General features: G+C 34.5%; 1 long non-coding RNA gene across 1 annotated transcript in view; it reads right to left on the reverse strand.

Annotated features, from left to right (window-relative positions):
- Positions 1-8,260, reverse strand: part of LOC143250875 (uncharacterized) — a 48,532-nt gene extending 40,272 nt beyond the window's left edge. The window contains exon 1 of the long non-coding RNA XR_013028424.1: positions 7,767-8,260. This is a non-coding gene — a long non-coding RNA (uncharacterized LOC143250875). The remainder of the gene's footprint in view (positions 1-7,766) is intronic.
- Positions 8,261-25,170: the final 16,910 nt, after the last annotated feature.

The raw sequence follows: 25,170 nt of genomic DNA on the forward strand, positions 1-25,170 counted from the left end.
AGAAGTCTTTGAGACGCTCCTAGAAACAGAAAAAAAAACTTATTCCGCAGTCTTTGCCAACCTGAAAAGGCTTTTTGTTACACAGAAACATCGAATTCGAAATCTTCTATCAAGCTCGTCAATAAGCAGGTGAAGCTGTATTACAGCCGATGCAGAATTGTGCAAGTTCTAGAATACGAACAGAGAAGAGACATCTCAGATTACCTGAAGTCCTGCATCAACAACTTAGGCAAAGAGAGTTTAGAGAATCTCAGATGACCCTCAATGAGGTTTTAATATCGGGAAAACCTCTGAACTGACGGTAACCACCACAATTTAGCCTCAAAATAAGCAAATAATTAACAGAATACAAGAAAGACAAGAACATTCACTAAAGTAGAAATTAAGTAAGTTAAAAAACATTCCAAACATTCAAAAATAATGTGTGATCCAGATAAGAACTTTTTACAATGCGGAAATCTTTTTTTCAGAAAAAACGGACCTTGCGCAGATACAGAAAAATAACTCCACAGTTGTAGAAAACGAAATCAGTATGTCCAGTGCTGTCATTGGAAACTTCTGCACTTCGATCAGAAAGGATATAATAGAATCAAGTTACACTCAAGTGGTCAAATAGGCAAAATGCGAGAAAAGCATTTTGGATTCAGGTTCAGGTTACCGCCAAGCAGTGCACACAGTAAAGTGTGAAAAAAAAACACTTTTAGATTCTTCAGAAAACACGGAATTTGTACTCTTCTTGATGTATTTGAGTAAACAAAAGAAATCGGTAAAAAACATTATGCTGCTAGAAATTATTGTTAGTATTTTACTGGATAAAGGAATAACCATATTAAACCTGAAAGAGTGATCCCAGTGAGTCAGTGGTAAGTTTATGCAACAATTCGGGTTTCAACACCCGAGGTGGGCACAGCAAAGATAGCCAGTTGTGTAACTTTGCGCTTAACAACAAAGAAACAAACCTGAAAGGTTTTGAGAACTTATGTCCTTGTTCCGGGTTTAAAACGATAGCTGTAAGGTAGATGCTTTTTTTCTGGATCAACCAAATGCAATTTATTTCAAATGAAAACTGAGCTACAGAATAGCCTTCCATGCCAACATAGGACAACATGGGTTACCCTCAAGTTTTAGAACAGCGTCTGAACTAGAGCTATTGAAGTAGCCTTCCATGTCACTATCGAACAACGTGGGTCACTTTCAAGTTTTACAACAACATCTGGAGTAAAACTATTGAAGTAGTCTTTTATGTCACCATAACACAATATGGGTCACTCAAGTTTTACAACAGCCTCTGAACTAGGGCTACTGAGTTTAAATGTAGTTTTGTGTTCCTTTAATAAATGTTTATGTATCAGAAAATAACTGCTTTAATAGATGAATTTTCAGGTTTGTTCCCCTGGATATAAAGAAACTAAAAAAAAAAATGTATAGTTTCCTTTAAAATGACAATGTATAACCCATTCAACGTTACAAAATGAGCAAAACAAGACAAGCTGATTTAAAAGGTCAAGGAATCATAGAGTGGGCAGGTGAAACAACTACATCGATACTAGTTGCTCCTACACCAATGATATTACCGAAAATGTTGTTGAAAGAAACTTTCATATCACTCCAACACTGGCGCCACAGTACAAGTTTTGAAAAGAACTCAATTTTTTCTCTAAACTAGATTTGCGAACAGGATATCATACGCTAGAGTTAGCGCCCGAAAGTCGGTACCTCTCTATTTACTGTAAACACGTACGTCTCAGGAGACATACTACATTATATTATGAAGTATTGTCTGCTGCGGAAGTTTTTCAAAATGTTATATCTCTGGTCTTAAATGGAACTTCTGATGCCACAAACATTAGTAACAATAGCCAATGTAATGTATCTCGAATGGAATATTTCTAATACTTATATCTGAAAGGAGGAATCTCTTTGGACCACAAAAATCAGTCATTCAAATAATGTGCCCGATATATAAATTTTGTTCGTCCTGGAAAACTACAGTGGAAGCTTTATGCCAGAGTTTGCAACGATTACACATGTGATCTAATAATGGTTTATAGGCGATGGACATGAACAAGAAAACACGAGAACATACTAGTTTTGTTTAAAGAGTGACTCACAAGTAACTATATAATGGCATACTTCGAACTAAATTTAGTCAATTAACTGCATGTTGTTGCTAGCCATACTGAACTTGGAGCCATTGTATTGCAAACAAAAATACCAAAGAGAAAAAATCCAAAATTATTGCTTACGCCAATCAATTACTGATGGACATGAAGGAAAAACACTTGAAATGAAGCGTTCGTCATAATGTTGGCATGTAAACATCTTCACGTCTACCTCTATTACATAATTTTCAAACTGAGTTATACAGCTCATTCTCAAAGATTTTAGGTTCAAATCAACTGGATCGATTGATCGTTGCTATCTTTGTATACTACACACAACTTCCGTAACGTAGAAATAAAACTCTACTGATTATATAGCGCAACCATTCAGCCCCGGTAAAATTATTCACATTAGTAGATCAAAGAATACTGCTGAGGACAACGCCGTTCCAAAACAATAATTATACAGAAAATTAATAGAGAAACACTAAAATACAACATATTGGAATAAGTATTACAGAATTCAGGTCAACAGGATATGTAAAACAAGAGAAATCACTAAAACACCATTGATACCCTAAGACGAACTAACCATTCCAAAAGATCTTGACATCATTCTTAAAGGCTCGCTTATCGTTGTAACATATGCTCTCCTATACTACCATAAAACTCGTCTGCCAGTGATATGAAAGCATTGTCAAAACAAAGCAGCTTCGTGACTGAAGATATATATTTACCAGAATGAACAAATTTATAGAAGGTGAAGTTCTGGAATGTTCTTTTTTGTCAAGTAGCTAACAGTTCACCACAACTATGTGAACTTATCCAAATGTCTGTTATACCAAGAAAATTTGAGCACATCTCAGCACAGATTTTATATATCATTACAAACTGAAAAATATTCGCTTGTCATCCAGATGAACACTAGTAATCACTAGTACTCTTTAAAGTAAAATAAAGACTAATAATGAACCATCATCTATTAAACAAGATTTGTAAAAATTCGTAAACCACACAGGTTTTCTCAATTGGTGTCACGCATTTTTGAGTTAAGGCTAATGCAACTTCGAAGCAAAAAATACTCTAAGAAACCTTCTCAGTGTGTTAAGCATTTATAACCAACATGAACGCCATGAATACTAAGCCTTAGATGATTTAAACGAAAGTGTACCAAGACATGTTGCTGAAAAAAAAATAGAATAACACAAGGCAATAAACGACGAACATTTACATCAAAAGGACTTAATGGCCAAAGCCCACGTCGAGGAATGGGCTGACAACAAGCTCCATACACGTTCTTGTACTCTAGGTGCAGAAGGACATGGACTGGTATAGCAAAAAAAACAAAAAAAAATGTTACTTCTTTCAATCCGAACTAGGCCCGACATGGCCAGGTAGGTTTGAAATTCAAAACAAACAAACAATCCGAACCTAAACGGTTAAGTTTATAAAAAGGGTCACTTATCATAGCTGATTGCATCATCAATAAGAACATGATTCTTCAAACCTCTTCGAAAAACCACACCAATGTAAATAAAATAAGCAAAAACAATAACCGTCATCATACGTCGTCACAAGATATGCAAACAATATTAACCACCTCAGGCGAAGATAATCTATCTTCACGTGGATCTGATCAACGCCACGAGGCACCACACAGAGATAAAGCATTCGGGTTATATTTGGAAACGGTCACATTATTTTTACTGGAACTTTTATGCACTATCAAAAACTTTGGTTACCCCTTAGACAGTATGTATGTATATGTCCTATAGTCATTGATGTTGTCAGTGTTCCGTGAAGAAACATACATATAACAGCTCGTTGTTTTTTTTTTTTTTCTCATTTTATTGAATATAAAAACTTGAAAAGGAATATGTGATATAATGTTTACCTTTAACGTTGTCTAACACTTTCTGCTCGCTCGTGTACGTAGCGTGCAACGTTTGGCCATGGAAACAGGCTGTTTAGCTATAACTGTAAGCTTGAATAAACGTCTAGAAATACATCCTGTTTCTGATATAGTTTGATACAGTGCATAAGAAAGTAAGGAATTAATTACACTGCGTACAGTCCAATTTGGTTCCTTGGATGCAAGATGAAAGGTATTTGTGTGAAGCTAGGTTCAGCAGACCAGCTGAGACCAGCCTCTGTTGTTACCCTTGATTACTTACCCAGTTCAAACGTAACAAACACGTTAGTTCTTGAAAAAAAATCTGATGCACGAAATGGTATATTCCATTTTGATGTTAAGCTCTGATAAGCTATCCTTTCAAAGCACAATATAGTGTTAGTGCTATTTTGTGCTTAATACTTTATCTCTGAAGCACAGCTGCAATTTTTGGAAATTTAGCTTTCAGTGCTGGTTTGATAGACTACAACCAAGTGTATGTCTAGTTAAGAAAAAAATTATAAAAACTTTTCCTTTCTATTTACATTATTGTTTCTAAGTCCCATCCTGATCAATTCTATTATGTTTTGTATGTTCATAAGAGGCTTACGTTAATTCAGTACTTTTATGCGTTTTGTACATGCATAGTACTCTAATGCACAAACTCATTTATGTTCAGTGTGTCTGTGTGGGTATCTTACTATGTTTAATATTAATTGTGTGAATTTTTCAACGTTATAATAATGGATTAGAGTTATTATATATTTACTATATTTATATGATTGGTTTCATTCGGTATACTGAACCTATATTCATTTTAAATTTAGCATTTTAGTGCAGTTCTTTTTACACAGACATAATGGACTTGTACTAATTTATATTCAACACATTTTGTGTGATGTTGCGCAGTCGAAATGGATCTGTGTTAATTTATATTCAGTGTTGTTGTTTTTTTGTGCGGTTTTGCACATTCATATAGGACCTGTGTTAATGCTTATTTCTTGTGTTTTCTTGCATTGTCGTAATGGGCTTATGTTCATTTACATTCAGTACTTTTGTCACAAACCAAGACAGATATGTGTTAATTTATTGTTCGATAGATCGTTGTTAAGCTCTGTTCTTGTTGTTTAAGCACAAAACTACACAATGGGAGATCTGTGCTCTGCTCACCATGGGTATTGAAAGTGAGGTTGGGGGCTTGTTAAGCGCAAAACTACGTAATTGATTTTCTGTACTGCTGTTATCGAAATCCGATATTAAATGCAGTAACCTGCATTCAACAATTTTTTTCAGCTTTGTACTGTCATAATAAGCCTCTGTTGATTTTCATTTAATGCTGTTTCTGTGCGTTTTTATACATTCAAGTGTGATAAATTACAATTTCATTCAATATTTCTGAACAGTTTTATAGATAAGGCTTAATATATTAATGATACGTAAACCTGTTTGTGCTGTTGTTTTTGTTTATAATTATTTAAAACTAATACAAGGATTCTAGTTCTTTTTTGTTGATTTTTGTTAAATCAGAGCAAAATAATTGAATTTGCTAATTGATAGATATTTTTTAAAACTACAATCAGTTTAATAAGCATAAAAAATAGTACACTGAAAAACCCAACCCAAGATATTTTATAATTATATGTCTAACTAATGAAAAAGAATCTCAAATAAATTTGTATTAAGGCGAAATTATGTGTTAATGAAACCTTCATACACTAGTGACATTATTCCTTTAGAACTGACTTTTGCAATCAATAAGGCCCGGCATGGCCAAGCGTGTTAAGGCGTTCAACTCGTAATCCGAGGGTCGCGGGTTCGAATCTCGGTTGCACCAAACATGCTTGCCCTTTCAGCTGTGAGGGCGTTATAATGTAACGGTCAATCCCACTATTTGTTGGTAAAAGAGTAGACCAAGAGTTGGCGGTGAGTGGTGATGAGTAGCTGCCTTCCCTCTACTCTTACATTGCTAAATTAGGAACAGATAGCGCAGATAGCTCTCGAGTAGTTTGCGCGAAATTCAAAAACAAACAATTGCAATCAATAATATTGATTGTTTCAATATAAAATGTAAGCACATATCTGTGAATATTACACAATGAGACAATTGTTTCTTACTTCTACAGTGAAAGTAAGCAAGAAAATACAAAAAAATGGACAAAAAATGATTAGTCTTTGTTTACTTGTAGATTTATAATTCGTGCGCCCCCTAGTGGTACAGTGATATGTCTGCGGAATTATATTGCTAGTAACCGAATAGCTTTTTGCTTAATTACAAATAACATAATTTGCGCCTTTAATCCATATGTTACGTATTTAAATACAGTCTTGTTTGCTTAAGAATATTTTCGTAAAGCTATGTTAATAGAGTAATGTGAAGGCGGCAACTCGTCAATTGAACCCACAACCATTATTATCACTACTGTAATAGAATAGCGAAATTTAATAACGCAACTATGTTATATAGAATTAGAAACGAAAAGTCCCTTCATGATTCTACATATTAATATAACTATGTAATAAATCTTGAACAACAACGCAACTATATTTTAATTTTTTTTCCTTTCCGACAAAGGGACGTGAACCTGAAACACAAAGATTCACATGTCAAACCTTATAACATTGAAACAACTGCTAGATTATACACACAGTAGTCACTGCATTGAAGTTCTTAATTATTTTTATAGTATTTGTCCTATATTCTATTATATACTCTAATATTATGTATTCTATATTCTATAATATATTCTGATTATTATTATTCAATATTATGTATCCTATGTTCTATTTTATATTCTGTTATACATTTTAATTATTATTCTATATTATGTATTTCCTGAATGACAATAATACCCATCAAGATATTTTCATTGTAACTGACTTTTCTAATAACATGAGGTCTTTATTTTTGTTTACTTTATTGGCAAAGAATTACTGCTTGTTTTCTGGTGTGTGTTTTTTGATAATTTTCTTGTGTACTTGTTTTCAACACATAATTAGAAGCAAGCTTTCACTCTCCAGGGTGATTAAGAGTCTAGAGTGTTTCGTAGTAATTATTGTAGGTCACTAAAATCAATACTGCAAATTGTCTCTTGGCCAAAACCTATATTGTGTTAAAACTAATACTCTCATATCGCAAGCAGGAAAGCGTATTTTTTTGGTAAGCAGTAAACCTTTTCGGTATTTCTTTACATTCGCATTTTATATCTAGTTCTCCATATTTGTATAGATATGTTAAACATTGAATGCGCATATTCCACCAAAGAAGAATTGTTTATGCTTATTTGTTCAACAGAATTGATTCTATTTTTTTTAACAGACATGAGTCGAAAGGTGAGAAGACCTGTGTCAGATATTTCTTAAACCTATTGTCAGAAAATGCTGTACATCAATAACAGACCCTATCATTTTATTGGATAAAACACATTAAAAGTAACAAATAAGAAGAGAAAGAAAACGTCGTTGGATTAACAATAAGTAATAACATTTACTATAACTCAGAGCTAACTGGTTTTGGTAAAATTCTATTGTACCAAGAAACGTCGGTTTTTTTGTTTTTTTTTTTTGTAATTGTTACTCAATATATCAGCACGATGTGCCTTAAAATGAATTATAAATAATTATAGACCAGAGTCTATTAGACTTTGCGTTACACTTGGAAATCTGAATGAAACAAAACACTGACTAATCGTTACAAATCCATATTATCACAGTCGTTTATCCTTTAGAATATAATCATTTTATAATATTAATAATGAGTCTCTTCATACACTTACGGTTTTCACGTGAAATGTCAGTCAATCGCAAATGTGCTGCCCTCTATAGATAGTCATCAAACATACTCATCGTAAAAGAAGACCGCGTCTACAAAGTTCACAAACGTTTTTTAATCTACGCACGTTTTAGAATCACAAATTCCATATGTAGAGATGTTATTCGATCTCAGAACAACACACAGTCTTGACAACAGCTTTACTTCTTTTCAGTTGTTTATATTTTATATACAAAGATTTTATTGTTTATTTGCCACCTTTGTTGTTTCAGAACTATGTCAGTTTATTTCAAGATCTCTTTTCCCCAGTGACGCAAGTTGTATTCGCACTTAAACACAATACTCTTTGCTTGTGTATATTATGTAATATTCTGTCTTGATGTAAGCTACTGCAGATCACTGTAGACCCACTAGAAACGTTCCTAATCAGAATTTGTTTTGCTGTCATGGCGTTCTAGTTCTTATGTAAACTTCATTACGTGTGATTGATAACCCACAGATACCGATGTAAAACATTCTCTAAACATAGAAAATGTTATGTAGTGTTTCTTAAACACAAATAGATATAAAATTATCATTTTCTTTGATACATTTTCTAAACAACACATGACTCAGTATGGTCAGGTGATTAGAGGCGCTTAACTCGCAATCTGAGGATCGCGGGTGTCATATCAAACATGATAACTCATACAGCTGTAGGAATGGTATAATATGACGGTCAACCTCATTTTGCTTTCGTTAAAAGAGTAACCCAAGAGTTGATGGTGGGTGGTGATCACTAGTTGCTTCACTCTAGTCTTAAACTGCTAATTTAGGGACGGCTAGCGCAGACGGCCATCATGTAGCTTTGTGTGAAATTCACAACAAACAAACTTTATGACATGTTGTGTAGCTTTGTGCTTAAAACCAAAAATAAACTTCATGTATATGTATTAAAACCAGTCAATTAAACAGTCTTTTCCAAAGTGTTTGCACATTTTATAACAAATAAAATTATTACTATTAAGATGGACTACAATTACACTTAAAAATGTCAAACTGACAAATGTATGCTATATTAAACATTTACTGTGGGCAATGGCATTGTCATACTGGAACAAAATGTTGTTGTCAAACCTTGTCCTAGTATATATGATGCCTGAAGGAAACATCATTGACGTTTCCTTGGAGAAAATGAACAGTAGTTTTACACCACGATAACTAGCTACCCGTACATATACTGCACCACTTCCTGTAAAAACGATATTCTGATATCATTTTTTCTCCGGGGAAACAATGAAAACGAATCCTATCAGCTTTAACAAGCCGCAAACAAGACAACTCTGAAAAGACAACATGTCTTCAGTGTCGTAATTGTAAATTGGCATGTTTTCTTGCCCAAATAAACAATGAAAGTAGGGAATTCTAGTTAACATTGGTTTGTAAATAGCTCTTCTTACAAAACAACCTAATTTGATCCTTCTTCTATTCACTGTTCTTCTGAATACTCTACAATGAATGTATCCACGTCATTCCTATTGTAAGGTATTACAAGATTTCTTTCGACCTTTACGTGTTAAACTGACCACGACACGGTAATCTTAGGCAGTAGTTTTTGGCATCTAATGGTAAACTTTCCTGGAACAACATATAATTTAGTCTGATAACATTTTAACATACTGGATATAGTGTACTTGTAGTACTCTACTGTTCTGCCAATTTCTGTTTACCTCACACCATTTCTGAACAGTCTCGAATAATTTTACGTCATATAACTTCTAGCACGTGTCGAAGAATGACTCTACACCAAGTACAGAGAAATGTCTAAACAAAGCTTTGATCTGCTTCGAAATATATTATAATAATGCTCAAAACAATTTATGGGGACCAAAATAACAACACATACATTAATTTGTTCAATCATAAAATATCTTCTCTGTTACTACTCGGTTATTTAATCAGTACCAACTACATGCATGTAGACAATAACATCAGTGTAGAACAGCATACAAACGTTTAGGCCAAGACTATACTTATAGACCTAATACGTATGCCTAACTTTTATCTAGAAAATCCATTTCTGGAGTAAGAGTGACATCAGGATTTTATTCCTTATTAAATGGAGTATTATAAGTTTATGTGTGTGTTAACTAGCAGTCTGTGACGCGTGCGAAAGTTTCGTAAGGGGATAATTTTACATATGTTATCATATGTCAACAAAATAACTTTTTATAGGTATAATTAAATTTCGGTAAGTAATTGTACTGTATAATTCGAAGTATTTTCAACTTTATTTATTAATGAAAAGCTTTATATACGTTTACCTTTTAGAAAATGTGGTATGTATTTTAACACAGGAAATTATACCCAAGGTAGTGTAACTCTTGTAACATGTAAGCTTAGTTCGCTTACATCTTTAACGATGTCAGTTATCAGTTGTTGTTGTTTTTTTTATTAAACTGTGGTGTTGTAGTTGAAATTACAATCTATTTTTAGTTTCTAGACAGAACACAAAAACGACAACAAAGAATAGATTTATTTTGGTCAAGTAGTGAACCAGACGTAGTTTTAAATAAAGTAAGAGTTTGAAGAGAGTAGATTTTTCTGTATATACGTATGTAGAAAACTGTTTCTACTAAACAGACAACTTTAGTTTTATAAATAATGCATGTATGTGCATGTTAATCAAAACCATGTTCTCTGAGCAAGTCAGAAACAGCCTGTAACAGCGATGTATACGGAAGCGTTATAAAAGACCGATTCTCTTCAACTAATACGACAAACAATCCCGCTGGGACCTTGGTCTTCCCTCATCCAGTTGTATGCTTCTCTTTGTGTTAGCCGCCGTTTCGTATGCGAGGAAGGAAAGATTGACGTTTACGATTATTTGTACGATAAAGTACAGAGAATTAAATTTCAGGCAAGAAATAACTAGTTAATAACTGAAGCATACGCAAGGATTTAAAGAGAAATACTTAAGTCTTTATTAAAAATTTAAATTTCCTTTAGTTACACTTTTTTAATTAAAAAATGAACAGCTGCTAATTTTTTTCTTCTTATTTTCTCACAATTCATTTTTGGAAAACAAATGTCATAATCATTCTTGCACGAATAATTAGAAGTATCTTCAAGTACAAGTTTTGTCGGCCTAACAACAAGCTCACAAATGTGTACTCGAACAGATATCAGAAAAAGAGAAAAAATGTATATGGTCTAACGATTTCGAGCCCGGCATGGCCACGTGGGTTAAGGCGTTCGACTCGTAATCCGAGGGTTGCGGGTTAGAATCCCGGTCGCACCAAACATGCGTTGGTAAAAGAGTAGCCCACGAGTTGGCGGTGTGTGGTGACGACTAGCTGCCTTCCCTCTAGTCTTACACTGCTAAATTAGGGATGGCTAGCGCAAATAGCCCTTGAGTAGCTTTGCGCGACATTCAAAACAAACAAACGATTTTGTTTCAAAATTATGCGCAAAGACACACAACGGTTGTCAGTGCATAGCCGTTCATAATTTTGAGCTGATAAACTAGAGAAAAGGCAGTTAGTCAGCATCCTCCATCGCTAACTATATGGGCTACTCCTGAGTGAAAGAATAACGGAATTTGACAGTTACTCTTATCGCGCATCAATGACTGAAAAAAACGGAACGTGTTTGTGCGTTTCCACTTCACCAAACTACATCCTGGTCAATAAAAGTTAAGAATAATTGAAAAGTATGAGTAATCTTTCGATCACGAAATATATAAATATATATACAGCAACTTATCAGGTGCTATTCTAAGTACAAACCTGTCTTCACACTACCGTACCTAATTTTCAAAACACAGGAGTATACAATTTGTCATGGAAATTGAAAATGAGTAGAGAGGATTCGCTTTCACGCTTGGCTTCACTTTTATAAGATGTGGATGGTTGATATAAAAAGTCCTTATTTAAATTCCATTATTCTTTTCACGAAGGTCTAATAATCTATTTACTGAGAGTTTAGAAATAAAAGACATACAAGAAAAAATGATGGAATTTAATCATAACACACTAATCTCCATGAAAAGCACTTATCTTATGGTATAACTCTTGTTCTTATGGGTTTCATCAAATCTTGCAAGTTCTTCTGTTTTGTAACCTTTCAGAACATTTTTTCAGCAATAAAATAGCATTTTGCTTGGACATAGAGTGCATACAGCTTGTCGAAAAATAGTCGTTTACAAATTTAATATTAAATAAAAGAATTCAGATTTTAAGCACAAAGTTCTTATAACTTAATTTTATAACTACCTTACTTCTTAGAATTCCCACAATTTGAAGATAAAACTAATCCATTCCTTCAAAATTCAAAAGACATTCGACCCTAATTTATTATTCAAGAGGTGATTAATCTTCACAAACCGGCCCGTCATGGTCAGGTGTTTAAGGCCTTGACTCGTAATCTGTGGGTCGTGGGTTTGAATCCCCCTCATTTAAAACATGCTCAACCTTTAAGATGTGGGGGAATTAGAATGTGACGGTCAATTCCACTATTCGTTGGTAAAAGAGTAGGCCAAGAGTTGGCGTTGGGTGGTAATGACTAGCTGCCTTCCCTCTAGCCTTACACTGCTAAATTAGGGACGACTAGCGCAGAAAGTCCTCTTGTAGCTTTGCGCTATTAAAAAAACAACAACACAACATTATAAGCACTTTCTAATATGTAGGTATGCTTTAAAAATCTTACTGAATGGAGAGAACCTTTTCATGTTATTTTGTTTTAGAAAGATATTACACTTCACTATTAATATATGAAGTATATAACACTTTTCACACTAATCACGAGTCTTTCTTTTAACATGTGGGTAAGCTTTACAAATCTTTTGTAAAGTATATAGTTTCCTTCCTTTATATCTCCTGTTAAACTCGCGTATTCCATACTCCTTATACATAGGGCTTGGTATGTTATATTAGAAAGATTATGAATATGCAAGTCGTGGTGGAAAAGCATGTATCAGAACTACATGTTAAAATTGTTTATTGTTTTAAACCGTGATCAAGCAATAAGAGAAAAAATCAATGGTGCCGGAACGCACTATATAATTTCAACAACAGTCAAAAGTTAATTAAAAACTACTTCATCCAATAGTTTGTTGTTATAGTTGAATATGAAAAGTAGAAAGAAAACGGCCAAACTTAAAACAATGAGGTAACGAAATAGAAACAAGTATATGTATGTGAAAACTACGAACATTGTTTTCGTATGGAGAACATTTTCAAATATATTATCTGTTGTTACTATTGAAAAAATAATCAGCTGATAATACTGTGTTGCAGGTGTGCGCTACAAGGGCGTGAATAATAACCCAATGCATTTCGGGTGTAAGAAAAAAAGGAAGAGAGAACTGTATACAGTAAGGACCTGAAGTTTGTTTTATCAACTGTCTATCTTAGTTCATTTAAAATAATAGGATTATTTATTTCTTTTCTTGCTCATTCTACATCTTGTGATTATCGAGCCAAAAGAAGTTGCAAGGTGTTTGTTTTGAGTTTCGCCCAAAGCTACACGAGGACTATCTGCGCTAGCCGTTCCTAACTTAGTAGTGTAAGGCTAGAGGGAAGGCAGCTAGTCATCACTACCCACCGTCAACTCTTGGGCTACTCTTTTAACAACGAATAGTGGAATTGACTGTCACATTATAACACTACCACGGCTGAAAGGACGAGCATGTTTGGTGTGACGGGGATTCGAACTTGCGACCCTCGGATTACAAGTCGAGTGCTTTAATCACCTGGCTATGTCGAACCGTTGCAACCTGAACCACATGCACGGAGAATATTGTACACACACACGCGCGCGCAGTGAATCGACAAACATGCATCATGTTTCATTCCGTTTAATGTTTAAGCAATGCAAATTTGCTGTAGCAACAACCAAGAACGAGGCAATGCCATATAACCTATATTATTTGATTCATTTCTACATGCTTAGGCCCGGTGATTAGGGCGTTCGACTTGCAATCTAAGGGTCGCAGATTCACTTCCTATCAAACCAAACATGCTCACCCTTTCAGATGTGCAGGCATTATAACGTCACTGTCAATCCATTATTTGTTGGTAAAAGAGTTGCCCAAGAGTTGGCGGTGGGTGATGATGTCTAGCTGCCTCCCCACTGTTAAATGACGGACGGATAGCGTAGATAACCCTCGTGTAGCTTTGCGCGAAATCCAAAAAAACAAACTGAAATAAACGAACTAATATATTATTTAGTTACTGCATTCGCAAGATTTAAGCACGAAAAGTGGGAAAAATGTCGTTTTTAAAACATCTATATAAACCCAAAAATAAAATTATTGACAAACATCGATTTCAAGATCATGTCTAAATAACATTTTAGAAAGGCTAAAAATAAACACCGATTTAAGAAAATAGAAACTCTAAACATAATCAAGAATCGGTCCCCCGATGAGACCGTAAGTCTGTGAAATTACAAAGGAAAATTCGGAATTCTATCCCTGTAAATGCAGCAGGTAGCCCGACCCAAACTATAATAAAAAAGGATATCCATCATAAAAAGAAACACAAGTCGTGTGTTGAAAGTTACTTCCACGAAATGTCTATTCAACCATCGCATACCTCAAAAGAAGGTAATTAGGCAAAAATGGTTCGCTTTGAACATGACAGCTTACAATGGAGTCCACTACAATAAGAACGACGCTGTAGGGCTATTGTCCTATTGCCAAGATGCACAAACTTCAGGTAGAGTATAATCATAGGTTGTAACAAACGTGGTGATACTCCAAAATACTTTAATGTAAGGTACTCACGGTCCGTATAACTTCTTTTCATGTTACATCTTTCCATACTTGAACATGTTTTCCCAAGAGTATTTGATTGGTTACCTCGTTACTTTTAGTTTCATTGTTGCTATCGTATAAACACGCATGCAAAGTTAACGGGGGCCCGGCATGGCCTAGCGCGTTAAGGCGTGCGCTTCGTAATCTGAGGGTCGCGGGTTCGCGCCCGAGTCGCGCCAAACATGCTCGCCCTCCCAGCCGTGAGGGCGTTATAATGTAACGGTCAATCCCACTATTCGTTGGTAAAAGAGTAGCTCAAGAGTTGGCGGTGGGTGGTGATGACTAGCTGCCTTCCCTCTAGTCTTACACTGCTAAATTAGGGACGGCTAGCACAGATAGCCATCGAGTAGCTTTGTGCGAAATTCCAAAACAAACAAACAAGCAAGCAAAGTTAACGCCTTGTCGACCATAAAATGTAGTTTACACACTCACACAACCTAATGGACGAGTTTGCTTTATTTGGATGTTTATAGAGACAACTTCATCAGAGATTTTTCTAGATGTTTAGCAGAACAACCATCGTCATTACCCGATAACAATTACTCATATGATAATAATATATAAATGAATCATATTTTAGTCCTTTTATTGCCTGCCTTAGTCTTTAGGGGTAATAAAATTATATGAAGTATGCAATAAGAAGAAATCTTGCATGTGGTGAAAAAATTTCAAAAAATTTCTTTGCATGTTTACCAAGCTAATTTTACGACGGAGTGAATGCATTATAAAGATACTCACAATGAATTATAACTTACTTAAAATGACCTCTCGTTGTATATTTTCACTTTTTAACAGTTTGTTTCTTTGTTTGTTTTTGAATTTCGCACAAAGCTACTCGAGGGCTATCTGTGCTAACCGTCCTAATTTTGCAGTGTAAGACTAGAGGGAAAGCAGCTAGTCATCACCACCCACCGCCAACTCTTGGGCTACTCTTTTACCAACGAATAGTGGGATTTACCGTAACGTTATAACGCCCTCACGGCTGAAAGGGCGAGCATGTTTGGCGCGACGGGGATGCGAACCCGCGACCCTCGGATTAAGAGTCGCACGCCTTAACGCGCTTGGCCATGCCGGGCCCCACTTTTTAACAGTTACGTTAAGTGTGAATAATAGATTAAGGTACAAATGACGTACAACAAGTTCGCCGCTGGTGCAGCGGTAAGGCTACGGATATACACCGCTAAAATCAAGGGTGTGATTCTCCTTAATGTACTCAGCAGATAGCCCGATGTGGATTTTCTATAACAAAATACACATACGTTAAACGAGTGGTCACATAAAGAATAGTTTTGCTTAAAAAATATTTTGCGTTTTAAACTGGTTGTGTATTAGCTAGTGTTTAAATGATAACATCATATGTTATATATTTTATAGTTAAAACATTTGATATCGATAAAATATCGAATTTACGATAAAATTAACATCACTCATATTGTTACAGTTAAAATACTTCTTTGAATGTGTTTCAATAATATCCTCTCAAAATTCAACAGCAAACTAGTTTTGTTTGTGGTTTTGGTTTGTTTTGAATTTCGTGCAAAGCTACACAAGGGCTATCAGCGCTAGCCGTCCCTAATTTTGCAGTGCAAGACTGGAGGAAAGGCAGCTAGTCATCACCACCCATCGCCAACTCTTGGGCTACTCTTTTACCAACGAATAGTAAGATTGACCATGACATTATAACACCTCCATGGTTGAAAAGGCGAGAAGGTTTGGTGTGATGGAGTCGAGTGCCTTAACCACCTGGCCATGCCAGGCGTTTTGTTTGTGAGAAACGTATATAATTTTAACTGGTTGCAAATCAGTGTATGAGTTTTGCGTGCATATAATTCAAAATAATAAAAATAATAGTTAAAAGTAAAATACTGATCTAAAAATTCTCTGGATTTATTTATATAAGTATTAAAAATGATATGAAAAACAGGATAATTTAGGAGCAGATATAATTCCTTCTTAAATAGGGTGTTAAGTGCAAGAAAGGTGTATTTGATACAAGAGTGTATTTAAAACATTATTTTGAAAATTAAAACTTTACTAATCACAAACATAAACTACTCCGTCCAAAGCCAAACATCAATAAAACCCGACAACGACGAGTTGAATAGATGTTGAATCCTAATCGCCACAATATTTATAGTTTACATAACTAGCAGGAATTTTGTTCTATTTATCATTGAAAGTCTTATAGATACACTTTGAGAGTATGTGATGTATCGATAATAGAAACACCAATTGGTGAGATATTATCCAATAAAAATGTTATAGAACGTTAACCAACCAAAATAAAAAAGTAAATATCTTCAGTACAAAGTTCAGAACGTCTGCTATGAAACACTCATTTAAACCATTATTTCCGTTTGTTATGATGTGAAAGGGCCATAAAAACTATAATAATAGTTTCATGTCATTAATATGAATATAAAGAGTAATAATAGTAAATAAAACAGTATTAGTTTCATGGTAACTGGAGATAAATCTTGTAATTAGAAACTACTTTGAAAGCATCAGAAATAACTGCAAGGAAAATAAAACAACGTCCACATTAATTTATATTTAATCCACGTATACTACACACGATTGTGATTAGTTTGTATTATAAAAACCTAAACGAAAGAGAAAGTTCATCTTTACAATATTCATAACGCATAGTAATTGTCCAGAAGTACAGTATTTGTTAGAAAGAATGCAAAATTTTCTGCTAGTTCGGGGCCAATTATAAAGATCTATGCAATTATACGTAAACAAAGCATTTAAAGTGTAAGGAGATTACAGCTTTCGGAATTGTCAACTAACAATTCTATTTACCTAACCAGGTTCACTGATGGATTATTGGTAGAGATTTCAACTGGAAGAAATACAACTTACACGTGAAGCTTCCCAGAAATAGTATACCATCCATGAAAGTTTATTATATACCTATTGTTTAATTTGTTTATATCAAAATGTTCCTTGAAGATAATTCTGAAAATACTTTTCATTACAGTAAACAGAAAGTTTAGAACCTAAGAAAAATATAAGCTTTATTTTATTAATAGAACTTTATACTGATAGATGGTTGATAAATGAAAGTAATAATTTCGTTATCGAAGCTTTATCGTGGAACAATTTCTTCAAGTATGACAACTTCGGGACCAACACTTCACCTTTACAATAGTAACTGTTTATAATTAGTCTATCTAATCAAAGCGCCTGCAATATCTAAAAGTAAAATTGAAACGTCTTATGATCAAAGCAACTTTATCGTCTTGAACATGTTTCAACCTCTTCCCTCATACCCTTGGTGCTACTTTTAGTTGTGTTGCAGTTCTTATCAGATCAAATGTATTTATTTATCTATTTATATTCATGTATTAAAGTTTGAAAATAAATTACAGTGTCACGTGACTTGAATGTCAGTTTAAAATATTATAATCACGAAAATTGTCTCTTTCTTGCTATCATTTCAGCCTAAATCGTACAATGTTATTATGAAGTCCAAAGTTTGAATAATTTCATTTGCAATCAAAACTGTTGCCAATCCAGTTCTGAAGGCATGTCTAGATCATTACATTGCAGCTACTTGCTGGTGAAGTTGTTTTCATGTAGCAAGTCGAGCCATCCGTAACACTAACTACAAATTTGAAACGTAGTTTCTTCCCAGCGAATGCTTACGTTTTGGAACGTGACTTTGTTACGCCAGCTTCCTTGAGAGTGTTTTCTTCTACGATGGAAACTTCAGTGTCGTTAACCTATCTCAGTCCGTATCTGAGTACACGAAGAACATCATTTCTGTTTCCTCATCTCGTGTCACTAATTGGCTTAGCATTAACTAGAAAACATGTTGAAGCAATGCCTCTCAACAACGAACTGAAGTAAAAAATAGCTAATATTTTACTTGAACCAAGTCAAAGAACGTTGCTAAGATTTCAACACGAGATCCATGGAGAAGCTAAAAGCAACTATAGGACTTCCTGCTATACTGTCATGGAAAACGAAAGAACTACGTGGTACAAAACAAAAAACAAAAGCTCTTGGATGTAAATCTCTAATTCATTTTGGAATATCGTTTGTTTTTTTTTTAAACTTTCATGTTGGCTGCACTGTCATTCTTTTAGCCATGTAAGTGTTACAGGGTCAGCACAAGACCTCAGTTTTCGCCATACGTGCAACCCATGCGTTTTTCAGCAACAGAAGACTAAGGAAGTGCCCATTTTGCTGAACATACAATCTTTAGTCGCAGTAATCTCAGTAGTTGTGGCAAACCAAATGATCCTGACCAGTACCTGTGGCAACAGAATGATCACTATATTCTGTTCCGTGTGTCTCATATCTGTACTTAAATAGGGTAAAATGGAGTAATAGTTAGTATTCCTAGCAGCAACCAACGTGTAAATCCATGTCTTGTTGAACAACAGCTGAATCAGCTCATTTTCAATCTTCTTTTCCAGACAGTGCTTATGGATTTCTTGCACGGTAATTCTTATAAACTCTTCTTTCATGACAGAATCAAACGTGGCCAACTATCAGGGAATTTCCAGATGTGAGGGAATGTATTTGGGTTTCATGAATTCCTGTTATACAACGGGTCTTTCAATGTGGCTTCCAAGTGTTTTTTTTTCTTTTCTTCATCAGGTACAGGTCTTCTGCTTAACTTATTTGCCTTATTTATAGTCAGACTTCAGTCTTCTTTAATGTTGAATCGCTTCTAGATGACTCTTTTGTTTGTTTTCGTTTTCTTGAATTTCACACAAAGCTACTCGAGGGCTATCTGTGCTAGCCGTCCCTAATTTATCAGTGTAAAACTAGAGGAAAGGCAGCTAGTTATCACCACTCACCGCCAACTGTTGGGCTACTCTTTTACCAACGAATAGTGGGATTGACCGTAACATTATAACGCCCCTACGGCTAAAAGGGTGAGCATATTTGGCGCGACGGAGATGCGAGCCCGCGACCCTCAGATTAGGAGTCGCACGCCTTAACACGCTTGGCCATGCCGCGCCAGCTAGATAACTGGAAAATGCTGACAAAGTTATACAACACTTTGTTCCATTTAACGCAAACAAACTCCTTTCTAAACTTGAAGATGACCAAGGAAGGTCAAAACGTTGTTCTCTCCTTATTAATAAAAGTGTTAAAACTCATACCAGCCGTTCTGAGATACAAAGGTTATCCGTGTTAAAACTCTTGCATCAAATCAAACCACTGAATTGTGTGTGACCAAATATTGAACCCACTCTTAGCACTTATTCTTCATTGCTATGTCGTCGTGTGTAAATGAATCAATTATGTCTAATAAAGATGTGTTTCTGTTATTTATCTTCTTTTATTCTTTACATAATCGTCCTCGCCATAAAAATAAAGTTATTTCTTCCATTCCTGAGGCAGCGTAGCAGAAACTTGTAACACTTTCCTTTTTTTGTTTACTGTTTTTATCACCAGTAATTTCCTGACTGTTTCTAATGGCAGTCTCTTTAGTTTAATTGTATAACGTTAGAGAAACAATTTCTAAATGTGCCTCTTTTTTTTTTTTTGCTTTCCTTTTCCAATACCTAGCACGAGGAAAACGGTGATTCTTATTTTTGATAGTTAATCACTTATTAGTTATCTCTATTTTTGTCACGAATTTTTACTGTCTTACACTTTTTATAAACTTATATGCTGTTTAATAACAATATATTTCTACTTTACGCATTCCCTAAGGAAAAAACAAACAAACTTGTAGCCTATCGATCTCGTGTATGTTAAATATCACAGTGGCCTAATTTCCAGATTTCTTTAAAAATCTGTAGTTATAAATATTTAGAATATTTTCATTCTGTTGTTTCCATTGTATAGTGGGGTGGATCTGAGGATCAGAGAACTTTATTCCTACTGTTTATTTACAGCACACGCTCTCAGCTAGAGGCAACATATTAGTTAAGAAATATCAGATCATCCCTTAAGTAATGCCCGAAAATTTAATACAGAAAGCGCATCGTCATTTCTGTCTTTTTAGAATGCTTTAATGACTAAAATATATAGTAAGACGTGTATAAAAATTTTCAGACAAATGAAAGAAACCAACCCAACTCTACTTGTTCAGATCATTAATCAAATAAACGCTATTGAAGATTGATGTGTCTGAGGAGCACATTAGTCATATAATGCTTTATGTGTTTAAAAAACGCAATAGTGCAACAGAAACTGCACGACTTATTCAAAGATTTTATGGTGCGGAGTCTCTCAATGAAAAAAAATGTCGAAGGTGGTTTCAGAAGTTCAGATCAGGTGACTACAGCTTAAGCGATGGGCCACGTTCAGGTCGTCCTGTTGAGTTTAATGATGACTTGCTGCTGGCTGCACTTGACAAAGATTGTGTGTAACAGTTAAAGAACTAGCACAGAAGTTTAATTCAGCCCATTCAACAGTTCACCGTCATCTGCAACACCTTGGAAAGGTGTCAAAACTTGGAAAATGGGACCCCATGATTTAACAGAAGCCAACCTTAGAGCAAAGTGGACATTTGCACTTCTCTACACTCTTGTGAACGTAATTCACCTTTTTTTGGACAGGATAGTGACTGGAGATAAAAAAATGGATATATATTATAAATTGTTAAGTGCCACATACAATGGTTCAGTGCAGGTAAACTGGCTAAAGCACAGCCCAAAATGGGCCTCCACTCTAGGAAAGTCTTGTTAAGCATTTGGTGGGATATTGTTAGTGTGATCCACTTTGAGTTGCTGCCACTCAATGTAACAATTACATCAGACTTCTATTGTCAACAGTTAAACAGCTTGCAATGAAAGAAAAGCGGTCTGTTTTGTTCAATCGTGAAGGTGTTGTGTTACACCAGGATAATGCACAGCTCCACACAGCAAGGATCACATCTGTATATATTGAAGAGCTAGACTGAGAGAAACTTTCACATCCTCCTTATTATCCAGACCTTGTTCCATCTGATTATCATCTTTTCCGAAGTTTGCAGAACTATCTTGATGGAAAAGAGCTTGGAACACATGAAGATGTCAGAACTACCCTCCCTACATTATTTTCCTCCAAACCCCAAGAATTTTACAGAAGAGGCATTCAGGAGCTTGTGAATCGTTAGCAGGAAGTAATTAATAATAATAATGGAGCATACATTATTGATTAAATAACATTAAAAGTGTTTGAAATCTTTTCTCTTTACCTGAACATAAATCGGACATGACCTGATATTATATTATAACTATTCAATAACTTTTGTTGATGAATTCATTGTTAAAAATTATTTTTATGATATTATTCCAGGTGGCTGGCTAATTTGCTTATCTGCTGGCCTTGTTGATGTTTCAGTATGTTTTGTAAGTTTAATTAGTTTTATCAGATGCACAAACATTATTATTAAGTAATCAAAAATAAACATGATATATTCTGAAATATATTTTGCATGGTTTGTTAGGTGAGGTTAGAATCAAAATTGTATATTAACTTTAAAAACAAATCGGTTTCGTGAAAAGATCTAATTCTACTTAGATTATAATTGTGGTGTTCAGAGAGAAAGAAAATAAACATCTAAAAATTATATTTGTTTGTTGAATTTCGTGCAAAGTTAATAGAGGGTTTTCTGCGCTAGTCTTTCCTAAAGAGAAGAACGAGAGATGTGGTCCACGTCATCTCAGTTAGACTATTCTTCTACCAACGAACAGTGGCACTAACCGGCACTTTATAACACCCTACGGCGGAAAGGGCGAGCATTATTGGTAAGTGAGTTTGATCGCGAGTGCAAAATATTGCAAGTCAAGCGCCTTAACCACCGGATCATACCTGTCCAAAATTCTTCTTATAAATATATAGAAATATATTTTATGGGCTAGCAGAAGGCGTTGCACAAAACTTGTTTTATTGTTTGGTCTTCCAAACACAACGAAGTGTAAATACAGCGAGCAATCTTAACATTAAGCTGCATTGAGTTTGTTGTTTGTTTTTGGAATTTCGCACAAAGCTACTCGAGGGCTATCTGTGGTAGCCGTCCCTAATTTTGCAGCTAGTCATCACCACCCACCGCCAACTCTTGGGCTACTCTTTTACCAACGAATAGTGGGATTGATCGTCACATTATAACGCCCCCACGGCTGAAAGGGCGAGCATGTTTGGCGCGACAGGGATGCGAACCCGCGACCCTCAGATTACGAGTCGCAAGCTTTAACACGCTTGGCCATGCCGGGCCAAACTGCATTGAGAGAACCGAACAAACTCTTTTCTATCAAAAGTTTTAATAACAAAATATTTTAAACCTTATCACACTAATTTTGTTAGGCTAGCCACACTTCTAATTCTCTTAATATCTTGTTAATTTTAGTTCAATCATTAGCTTAGTGACCCCTCCGGTGACTTGACAGCAAGTCTAAGGATTGACAGGGCTAAAGGTCAAGTCTCGATACTCGTGGTTGGTAAACCACAGATAATTCGATGTTTGAAGTTGAAAGTCCTCAGACTGACCGCTTAGTCACCGGGGAGAGTAGATACGTTGACGTAATCGTATATAAAAATGGGCAACTAATAAATAATTTATTGTCCAATTTACAATAAAAATATAGAATGAATTTTGAACAAAACTTTTCCTAAAAACAAGTACATAGGGGCGGTATTATCATGAATTTTTTTTAAATTTATCTTTTACTAAAAATTCTAATAAATAATATTATAATAATTTAAATTTTTGAAATTATTTTAAAACGCTGAAAGTAGTAATTAATAAACAAAATAATTACGTTTCGAATTATAAAGCGAAGACTGAACATAAGAGCAAGAGATAATCTGGTGCTACAGATCCACCAATCATGTTTCAGTATGACTTTACTTTGTTCAATGCTTTGAGCTCCTGTTAATTCGTACGTTTATCATTTCTCTCAGTTATCAATCACGTTGTCGGTTCCACTCTGTTATCAGTAAATTCCTTTCACCGAGTGCCTTCAAGTAATGTACTATATTAAGATATTTCACGCACGTGTAAGGTGTGACATATGTATTTTCATACGTCTATTTTAATATCTATATGTGTTTAAGTTAAACGTAATATTTCTAAATGTATATAACGTATACTGTTAAATATGTACTGCAAAATTCCAACCTATTCTTTAAAGTGGTAGAAGATTCTATAATGTAAGAATCAACAATATTTGTGCATACGTAAACACTAGTGTATCATCAGTATTGTTGTGAAGAATGAAATTTCTAGAAACTCCCCTCGCGCCTATAAATGTAATCAACGCGACGCGCTAAAAGACGGTATATATGTCATTGGCTTGCTGTAACTGGTATAGCATAAACCTCGGACGCTATAATTATGATTAACGCTTATCAACCTATTCTGATCATATATTTGATCAGAAACGTTTATAAATTACAAACCATTTAACTTTAGCATATTCACATCGGATATTAGTATTTTTATGAAGACATAATATAATTCCAGTGGTGAAAAATTCGATGTGTGATAAGCAAGGAGAGAATAATACAAAGTGTTATGTATTATAATTTATCTCGGACAAGTGTCCGATTTATTATGTTACATACGTTACAATATACTATTTCAAATAACCAAAAATCTGAATTTGAATTTAGGAGTTAATTAAGTATTAATATGTATTAAATTTATGATATTTGCTAACAAGAGTGATACACACAATTGTCTTTCTTAACACAAATATATATTTAATGTACGAACAACAATACAACTTATAATAACAATTATTACAAATAATTATCTGTATACAAAAATTTTACAAACTCACAAACAATATTCAGTCTTCTATCTCGACTGAAACTTAATATTTTATCAACGGTCCAGGTCCACGAGACATAAATTACTTTTAAGTTAATACACAGATGCATGTCATCTGACGAGTATGATAGCTAGCTCTTTTCATCACACGTGATGGCTAAACTTGAATGATTTTCCCGTAATTTTTGAAATCTATAAACTTTTATGATTAAATATCTGTAATTTTCCGATTAATAAATGTTAATCAGAATTATAGCTTCCAACACTTATAGCTAACTAACTACAGTGATCAAATAATACTGTCTCTCGGCAAGTCGATTTATATATTTTAAGTCGAGATTCTCAAAAGTTTAACAATATTTGAGATACGCTATTGTTTTCGTAAAACATTTATTGTTGATTCTTAATCTCGAGTATCATCTACAAACTAGAAGACCAGGCGGGACTTTGGCAATGCACACTCAACAACATACGTCACATGCATCAAACTGAAAGAAAAAAACACGCAGATATTAAAAAAAATGTATAAAACTAAATCCATTACAAAAGCTAGCTAGATCCCCTTTTAAGTAAATTATGGCTACATCGACTCGAAATTAACTCACTCATCGTGAACCCTCGATAAGACATCAAGGAAATTCCAAACCAGAAGAAGACTGAATACTGTTTGTAAAAGTTTTGTTTACAGATCATTATTTGTAGGAACTATTATTGTAAATTCTATTATTGTTTGTATATTAAAATGCATTTGTATTAAAAAAAAACTGAGTTCATCAATCTTACTGGCAAGTATCATAAAAGCCGAAAAAGAATATACTCGCATTGAAGCCGAAAAGAAATTACACTAAAAGATATGGAAATTTGACTCAACTTGGATTTAACAAG

The sequence above is a fragment of the Tachypleus tridentatus genome, chromosome 1, assembly GCF_004210375.1.
Source record: "Tachypleus tridentatus isolate NWPU-2018 chromosome 1, ASM421037v1, whole genome shotgun sequence".
Taxonomy (NCBI): Eukaryota; Metazoa; Arthropoda; class Merostomata; order Xiphosura; family Limulidae; genus Tachypleus; species Tachypleus tridentatus.